We start from the raw sequence: 10386 nt of genomic DNA, 5'->3' as shown, positions 1-10386 counted from the left end.
TATATATATATATATATACATACACACACACACACACACATACACTCACACAGATATACACATATATATAGGCATATATATAAAGGCAGTGTTGTGGCTATAGAAGTACAACTGATGCTGTAATTTTGACAGCTGCGCAGATGATGCATCGCTGATAACGCAAGGTGGCTGTAAAATTCAGAGCATCAGATGAGTCCAGTACACACTGCGTTTGCATAAGTGTATATGTTAATACGCCGGTATTATTTATTTTTTATATTTATTATTATTATGTATTTATTTATTATTATTTTAATTGTTAATTTAATATTTTTAATATTAATTAATATTAATATAAATTAATTATATAATATTAATTAATTCATATTTTTATTGTTATGCTTTTTTAAAATTACTTTGAACTATTTAATATATATATTTATTGTTTTTATATGAATGGTGCATATCTGCATGACAAATAGGGTACTATCATTTCAGAATACACCATTCGCATAAATATGCACATATGTTATGTATTAATTAGAATGTTTTACAGTTATGGGGTGTCTGTTTATTGGGTAGGGGGATTATATCTTTATTATTAACTTAATATGTGCAGTGTATGTGGAGGGCTTCGTATTTCACTTTGGGATTCTGATACTGAAATCTCCTGAGCTATTGTGAGATTACAGAAACAGAAGCCGTTCAGGGTTCTCAGAGCGTTTGTAGATCACTTCTATTCTCAGTGGGAGAAGTGATCTACATGATATATTAAACTGCCACATGGGTGAGAACAAATATCTCTGAGAAGAGCAGAGAACTCCAGAGATGTAAAATATCAAAATATACTAAACGGACACCTATATTCTGGAAACCTCCAGAAGACGAGGAGAAGCAATTAAACTTGCAGCCTGCAGAGCCCAGAACAGCTTGAAGCAATGACATGCTGCTCTTCTGATTACAGGGCAACCACAGAACTAAATTTGCCCATCCAAACCTAGCAGCAGATCTGGGATCTACACTTGTAGATCTTTTCTGCTGTTTGCCTGCCATGATGATCATTTTTCTTTGCAAATAAATATGGAGAAATCAGAAACTGTATTTGTTGTGAGCACACATACATGGCAATGTAGAGTTAATGGTTTAGCTAGGTACTGTTTCCAGGAAACTAAATGAACTGTAAATATTGTGCATGAAACCTATACAGAGCTAACATTTACTTAATCATCGTCCTTTGTGTAGAGTGGGAAAACACCTTCCAAATGTCAAACCTGGAGACAGAAGACACACCATGCTAAATTAAAATGAATACTATTAAATTTTCCAACGCTAGTTAAATTTGATGTGTAGCATATGTTTATTAAAAATGTCAATACAGAAATGTAGTTTTCATCTAATTTTTATTAGAAAGAAAATTTTGTTTCCATCAAAAAAAATGTCCAGTTCATTCTCTGTTTCAATCCACATCTTAACACTATAATCCTACCACCTAAAAGCCTTGGATGTGTACGTAAGAGTTCATCACATTTGAAAGACTTTTTAAAACATTTAATGGTTAAGAACAACACATAGGGAACCAGGTATTCTGTGCATTTTCTATGGATGGATCCAGTGGCGTAGTGTGGGTTGTCAGCACACAAGGCAAGGCAAGTAATTTGCGCCCCCTAACCTGTGGACTTTTAGCACTCCCCAAGTCCCTTCAAATACAATAGTACTGACCTAGCTGATTCCTATACTGACCACTACACTAACCTCCTTGATTTCAACACTGACCAACCTGTTTCCTTTACTGACCATTACACACTACACTGACCACTATACTATAGTGTCCACTACACTGAGAACTACACTGACTGGCCAACTACAAGAAACATCTTACCCCTTACATGCTTGCCAACAAGGGTTTTCTCCAAGTACTAAGCCATGTTTTCCTTGAGGATCAAATACTTATTTTAGTCACTGAACTGCAACTCAATTTATAACATTTGTATCCTGTTTTTTTCTGGAGTTTTGGTTGATTTTCTGTCTCTATCATTTAAAATACACCTATGATAAAAATTGTATACCCTTCATTTCTTTTTAAGTGGGCAGACTTACGAAGTCTGTAGGGGATCAAATATTTATTTTCCCCACTGTATGTGAAAACACGCCAAGCAATTGCACATAGTGTAAAAGCATTAAAAAAATGTATTAAAATGTACAGAACCCTTACAGTAAATAGATATACGGTATACAGCACTGTTAAGATACAATCCAAAATGGCATACAATGACCTAGGCAGGAGCTAAACTGATGCGTTTTGTCAAAAATGACATCCTCTTAAAAGGATCATCCATAAAAAATGCACAGAAGACCTGTTTTTTTTTTGCATGGGTACACTGTCGGTGGCCCCCTGTGGAAACGTTATTTTTATTTTTGAACACTAAGTCTTTGTGGCTTAAAATCTTCTACTATTTTTTTTATGTATAATTTACTATATGGACTATTTAGTGCAGCACTTTTATGCTTGATCCAACACACAATATTTGTCAATTATGGTGCTAGCAGCTCTGTACAAGTTTACTAGCACGGTAATTATTTTTATTTTTACCATGAAACAATAAGATGATGCTTATATTAATGGCTTGTCAATATTAAACAAAAAAATCCATAGTTATATTAATATGCATTATACAGTCTTATGTTTCTTGATGAATTTCATCACCACCATGCTTCACCTCCTTCGAGGAGGTCATGTGGATGGTGACGAGGCATGTCAAGGCAAGGCCTGGAAGTAGCCACTGTATTACACTGATCGGTAATGCTGAGGTCTCTATCCTAAATGGGACAGGTATCTGGATGTCTACAAGTGCTTTTAAGGCTGTGCACTGCTGGTTTTAGTGTACTTATTATGAGAGTGGATTGCAGATGAATTTTATTAAAGTGACATTTTTTTTTTTCATAGATTGATGCATATCAAGTTGTATTTTAGTTTTAAGTTGTATGGCACTATTCAATACATTGCATATTGGTGGATGTGGGAAACACCACACAATGTGAGCAGCAACACTAGTTACTTGAGTAAATAGGATTGCACCATTGATGTAATTACATCAAGCACTAATTGGGTTGTGCAGGAAATATTTTGTTTAGCTTCTTTATACTTTGCTGTAAAGTGGGAAGGTCATTATACAGATATCTGTATTACTGAATGGCAACATGGACATTTCCCAATGGCTGTCCAGCAGCAGGGTCCTTATGGATCCTGAACACTCCAGCAGTTGCATGATGATACCACAAAGAAAGATGGCAATAAGACTGGTCTTGGCGAGCCTGAACTGCATTGGATGAATGTGATGGGTGGGGGTTGCAAGGAGTTGCGCTTCAATATTCCAATTCACATCAATCTAATTGTGCAGGCCTACTTATAGAAAATGTAAATATATCCCTTTATTTGGCTTTATTTATGCTATATGTGTTAGAAACCTTGGCTTGTGGTAAGAGTCAGAGATCACCTGACGCCTCAGAGCTGATGCCCTATAATATGCTTGACATCGCACATTGTTTCTCAGCTTTTGAGTGTGCAGTGTGTAAGGTCAGGCAATAACCACAACAGCAACTCTCAGACTTCCTGTGACCTGGCCCCCATGATTTTAAAGTGGTTGTAAACCTCATTCATGGAATCTGAGCAAATCACATATATCTGTAGTGTTTACTTATCTCTATCCAAAGCTCTATGCATCATTTCTCTCTGGTGCTTCATTCCTCTGTTATCAGCACGAGTCACTTCTGAGAGGTTTTCCCCACACATGAGATACATTTGTGTCAGGTGGGATGGGGGGGCAGAGTTTGTCTATTCAGAACACATTTCTTCTGCTGCGTGAAGGGGTGTGTGTTCCTTTCCTCCAATCAAATCTCACACACTGTAACTGCAGTCTCTCCGCCCCCTTCTCTGTGCTCCTGACAGATGAAGAAAGATTTTTAACACAATCTGCCCTTTTGAAGGTTGTGCAGAGGATAAGACTGCAGATAAACAAGTAAAACCTATGTAGAAGGATTTTTTAATCACTGTGTATCATCTATTCACTTCACTTGGTATATGTGAGGGTTTACAACTACTTTAACTAAGATGGCAAATTCTGAATCATCAGGGAAATATAAATAATGGGACAAATCTAAAAAAGTTATTAATATAATTAAACTATTTTATACTAAATGTAACTAAAGGCAAATGTTTTTTTTTCAGTTTTTAATAGGGTAGAAGGTGATTAGAGCATCTGTCAGGTTTTCCTTTGCTCCCCATTAGGGAGATTCACGCTCTATATTTGTGTTTACCGTTATCACCAAGAGTGAAAGCAAAAAAAAAATAAAATTCAAACTCTTGTCACCACAACAAGAATAGAGTGGAAATCTTCCAATGGAGACACTAGTTCTGGTGTCCCTGTTAATAACCAGACATATTCATACTTTGGAAGGCTTACCTTTTTTTACGTACCTTTTTAAGCCTGAATGTGGATTCTTGCATAAGCTGGGCCAAGACTGGTTCTCTAACAGGATTGTGTCATAAGGAGAAATGTCTTTGGCCTACCCACTTTTTCCATGTATACATCTCACCTTCAGGGAATGTGCAGATTATCCTCCAGATTCACTATGAGTGAAGCCAAGCAAAATGCACCTTAATTGGATGTAAGGCACCAATGGCTCCAGCACACCTGTAAGCAGCCACTAATCCTCTGTTTATGCGATCAGCTCGCCGAACAGCTTCTTTCTCCTTTGCTTAAGTGCATCCACACCATCTGCTGGCTTAAACAGGGAACTGCACTAGAAATGCAGAAAGGTCAGTGTCCACAGACAAAAAGCTTACATACAATATATATTGTATATAACAGGAGGTGCGATAGTGGTGTGACCACATACTTAACACTGAAAAAAAAACTCATGTTATATGTAAGCTATTTGTATCACCCTTCCAACTGTGTCTGTCTGCTTCATATGCACATTAAAGTATGGTATAAGCAAGTAATTATTTGTCATTTTACGCAGTAATATAAGAACTGGCAAGAGAGATCACTTTGGCACAGTTGGCCAGTTGAAAATATCCTGCAATATACGCAGTTCAAGAATCCCTATTTTTATTCAAAAGTTTGCTAGAAATATGTAAAGGTGTATAAGAGAGGGTTCATTTAGAATCTTCAGTGTTAAACATTTGATCACACTCCTTTAGCCCCATTTGTGTTTTAACTATATACTGTATGAAGCACCCTCCTATGTAGGTGCTAGGATTTAGATAGGTAAATTTAGTTACCACACGGTGGTTGTAATTGATTAGATAAGCAAAAGATATTCTGCTCAATGTATCAGTGAAGCTGAAATCTACTAGTTAGGTCTGCTCAGTGTGCTCAGCTGCTGCCAATCTGGCCTATAGTTTCCCCTGTATCCATCAAACTGGAGATATTTCTGGATGATAGGTGTGAAGCTATGCAGATGGCAGCATGAATATTGAAACAGCCCTGGCCTTTCTCAGAGAAGGTGGCTCTGATGGCATGCTGCATAATTACATATTCAGTGAGCAGACTGAGCACCGGGTCTTTTCCCAGAGTGGATTAGTGCATTTTGGGGGCACATTGCCCTCCCAGGTGGAAACTGCTTTTGTTGATACCTCAGGTGGGTGACTTGAGGAGGCTGTAATTCTGAGACCCAGGAGCTCAAGGGAGCTGACTGAAGGGAGGAGCTGTCCACTGGAGATCTATCTGGTATAACAGGAAGGTTTGGCTTGGAAGTTGGAAAGAAGCTACCAGCTGTCTTTGGGCCTTTTGAGTACAGACACTTTAGAGATCTTGGGGACCTTCGTGCTTTAGCTGCCCCTCTGGTATCACATAGTTGGCCATGGGTCTATTTAAAGGGGACATTGGCTGATGTCCTGAAGAGCTTTGTCCACCTAAACCCCTTGTTAAAGGTATTCTGCTCTTGAGGCTCTAACTATTACTACTAAGCTGAAGTCTACTGTTTGTTTCAAGCCTGAACTTCTAACAGAGTTTATCCTGAAGAATGAAAGTAGAAGTGAAATATCTGCACTCAGGTAAATCTATGTATATATTAGCTGCTGACACTATGCCTAAATCAGGGGTGCCCAACATTTTGAAGTGCGAGGGCCACTTAAGCAACTTGGTAACTAGTCACGGGCCACAATGAGTGGGTGGATAACAGGTCCAAGTCCACTCCGCATATGCAGAGCTGACACAGACACAGCCTGCTCAACTCTATGGGCCTTCAGATAAGATCTGCCCAGATGGAAGGGGAGGGATTCTCCCCCTTTCTGTCTGTCTTTCTTTTTTTATCGGATAGGAGGTAGGTGGGTATAAATGGACACAAGTCCATTTACATCTGTGGTTCAATAGAGGTGAACAGAGGTTCCGATCGTGCCGGAACAGATCGTGTTAAAAGGTCGCGGGCCACATCAGAGGGCTCTGCGGGCCACATGTGGCCCCCGGGCCATTGGTTGGGCACCCCTGGCCTAGATGCTTGGCACAACAGATATAGGTATATACCAAGTGCAGCACTCACAAACTCAAAATTAAAACAATATACTCTGGTTTCTCTTCAGATTGAATACATTTTTTGCCTTTTACTAAAGATTTCTGTGGAGAGGAACAACCACGAGTTTCAATGGATTTATCTATGTTATTTTAACAAATTTTGTAATACATCATTTTTCATATAATTTTGGTTGCTGCGTCTCTTTCTGATAATGTTAAAGTCCATAAAATTGCTCCTTTTTTTCAAAACCAAAACAAACCAAACCAAAATAGTAATGAAAAATAATCTTATGAATCACCAAGAGCTTACCCCCAATGTCTCACATCCAATTACAACAAAGGCCCAACCTTTTTTTAGCTTCTAAGATCGGGTGAGATTAGGCATATTCAGGGTGGTGTGGTCATATGCCTTTCCCCCAATGTCTATTGTTAACAGCAATATGTGTAATCAAAATGTAATAAACAACATCAACAAAGTGCCTAAATCCAGGTATTAATAAAGAGGCACATACAGCAGAAAATACACTAGGACAGAATAAAAAGAGTCCCACAAGCTGTGATGAGAAAATAGGATGAGCTCCTCAGGCTGTCACCATCAAACACTTGTAAAATCTCTTAGGTGCCATTGATCACACACACAAGGCATACCAAATAATTTGCCCCTCCATATAAGAGTGGTCACATGCATATAGTGAAGTTCTCCCAGGAAAAGGAGCTCTCTCCAGCCTCTGCACATCCACAGGAGGCACCAGGAATTTTGTTGTCAGCTGTCACCATATGCATCCACAACTTGCAGGAAACTGATGCACCATTGGGAATTAGCTCAGCAGGACCAATGGACATATGATAAAAGGTACACTCCACATAGCGTAAAACCACCCATAAAAAGATTTTTTTAAAATTTTAAGCACTTAAAAACGTCCAGAAGTAACACAGCATATCACATGGTACAGCAACATGGAATTCCAGCATCAAAGATGACCGCCATTCCTTTGCACATGCTCAGTAGTGTGCATCCTGGTCCGTTTGGTTGGGAGACATTGGGAGGGGTAAGATCTTGGTTATTCGTAGGATTATTTTTCATTACTATTTATTTTTATCCTGAAGAATACCTACAGTAAGTCTTCATATGTACATAGTTCTTGTTTTCGGAGTATCCCACCATTATCCTCAACCCTATCCAAGTTCTCCAAAATAAAAACCACAAAAACAACATCCCTCAGAGTGATTATTGAAGAAACGTGTGAATGAGCCTGTGTGTCTGACTGCGGAGCAAAACCTGTGGGAAAGACCTGGACATTAATCTTACAGCTCCTATGAGAGTAGCACTACATGTATATACAGTGGTGTGAAAAAGTGTTTGCCCCTTCCTCATTTCCTGTTCCTTTGCATGTTTGTCACACTTAAGTGTTTCGGAACATCAAACCAATTTAAACAATAGTCAAGGACAACACAAGTAAACACAAAATGCAATTTGTAAATGAAGGTGTTTATTATTAAAGGTGAAAAAAAATCCAAACCATCATGACCCTGTGTGAAAAAGTGATTGCCCCCCTTGTTAAAACATACTATAACTGTGGTTGTCCACACCTGAGTTCAATTTCTCTAGCCACACCCAGGCCTGATTATTGCCACACCTGTTCACAATCAAGGCATCACTTAAATAGGAGCTGCTTGACACAGTAAGGTCCACCAGAAGATCCTTAAAAGCTACACATCATGCCGAGACCCAAAGAAATTCAGGAACAATTGAGAAAGAAAGTAATTGAGATCTATCAGTCTGGAAAGGGTTATAAAGCCATTTCCAAAGCTTTGGGAATCCAGCGAACCACAGTGAGAGCCATTATCCACAAATGGCGAAGACATGGAACAGTGGTCAACCTTCCCAGGAGTGGCTGGCCGCCCAAAATTACCCCAAGAGCGCAGCGACGACTCATCCAAGAGGTCACAAAAGACCCCACAACAACATCCAAGGAACTGCAGGCCTCACTTGCCTCAGTTAAGGTCAGCGTTCATGCCTCCACCATCAGGAAAAGACTGGGCAAAAATGGCCTGCATTGGAGAGTTCCAAGGAGAAAACCACTGCTGAGAAAAAAGAACATCAAAGCTCGTCTCAATTTCTCCACAACACATCTTGATGATCCCCAAGACTTTTGGGACAAGATTCTGTGGACCGATGATACAAAAGTGGAACTCTTTGGAAGGTGTGTGTCCAAGTATATCTGGCGTAGAAGGAACACTGCATTTCATAAAAAGAACATTATACCAACAGTAAAATATGGTGGTGGTAGTGTGATGGTCTGGGGCTGTTTTGCTGCTTCAGGACCTGGAAGACTTGCCGTGATAAAAGGAACTATGAATTCTGCTGTCTACCAAGAGATCCTGAAGGAGAATGTCCGACCATCTGTTCGTGTACTCAAGCTGAAACGAACTTGGGTTCTGCAGCAGGACAATGATCCTAAACACACCAGCAAGTCCACCACCGAATGGCTGAAGAAAAACAAAATGAAGACTTTGGAGTGGCCTAGCAAAAGTCCTGACCTGAATCCTATTGAGATGTTGTGGTATGACCTTAAAAAGGCCGTTCATGCTGGAAAACCCTCTAATGTAACTGAATTAGGACAATTCTGCAAAGATGAGTGGGCCAAAATTCCTCCAGGACGCTGTAAAAGCCTCATTGCACGTTATCGCAAACGCTTGGTTGCAGTTGTTGCTGCTAAGGGTGGCCCAACTAGTTATTAGGTTTAGGGGGCAATCACTTTTTCACACAGGGCCATGATGGTTTGGATTTTTTTTCACCTTTAATAATAAACACCTTCATTTACAAATTGCATTTTGTGTTTACTTGTGTTGTCCTTGACTATTGTTTAAATTGGTTTGATGTTCCGAAACACTTAAGTGTGACAAACATGCAAAGGAACAGGAAATGAGGAAGGGGGCAAACACTTTTTCACACCACTGTATGTATATTATTTTTGAATTTAAGCATAGACATATGTCCCTTTCTATTGCATAGTGCAAGTCATTGACCATGTTCTGTTACTGGAGTGAGGTAACAGAGGTACACTGGACTGGTGAAGTGGGCGCAGGCTCAGCACATCCGTCCTAATGCAAAGATATAAGTTACTGTGTATAATGACATAGGACAAACCACTTTTCAGAGGAGCTGTGTACTGTAATTGCTGCACAGAGTGTAGGCTCATCTCTAAGTCGGAGGGAACTGCCTCAATGTTAGATTCTTCACATGATTGCAGTCTCCGCCTGGTCCTGGGCATTGATGAGCACGCTCCACGCAAAAAGGTACCCCTGCATGCAGGGCAAATTACCCTATCCACACTGCCTGGTGTAGCCCAAGAACCCTGTGGGCTTACAGCTTGGAGTTGGCAAGGATGCGTCTGCTCTGCACTGTCCACAAATCACTGTTTTAATGCAAACATTTGCTAGAAATTTGCAAGTGTATAGCAGTGTTTATTCAGTTTTTAACTGCACTCCAGTATCCCTTTGATATTACCAAGCAGTACACATTTAGCTCAGTGGATTGTGTACTTCTACTTTCTGCCTCATACAAATCTGCCTGAATGTTACCTGCCTCAGCTTCTTCCAATTTATGGACTATCCTGTTTCCTGAAAATGTCATACTCTGTATCAATAGCTGTCAGTGAGTCATCCTAAAGGTAGCAATGTAAAAATTGCTTAGATCAACCTTTTTCAGCCAGGGTGCCCAGGTACCCTGGGGTTCCTTGAGGTTTTTTTGGCAAAATGTCTAAAAATTGCATACAAGCAGGCGAGTGGATTAAGCCTTCCTTATAGCTACACAAAGCCACAGGTTTTCATTGTGTACTATTATGACCTTCTATCTCCCGATCTCCTAACCAATGACATCATCATTTGA

General features: G+C 39.6%; 1 non-coding gene across 1 annotated transcript; it reads left to right on the top strand.

Annotated features, from left to right (window-relative positions):
• The first annotated feature begins 6542 nt into the window (after positions 1–6542).
• Positions 6543–6656, top strand: LOC143932528 (U5 spliceosomal RNA). Its single transcript, XR_013262952.1, has one exon. It is a non-coding gene; the product is annotated as a U5 spliceosomal RNA (small nuclear RNA).
• The last annotated feature ends 3730 nt before the right edge of the window (positions 6657–10386 follow it).

The sequence above is a fragment of the Lithobates pipiens genome, unplaced genomic scaffold (assembly GCF_037356315.1).
Source record: "Lithobates pipiens isolate NorthernLeopardFrog02 unplaced genomic scaffold, aLitPip1_a1.2 Scaffold_25, whole genome shotgun sequence".
In the NCBI taxonomy this organism is placed as follows: Eukaryota; Metazoa; Chordata; class Amphibia; order Anura; family Ranidae; genus Lithobates; species Lithobates pipiens.
This window is presented reverse-complemented; position numbering and strand designations above follow the sequence as displayed.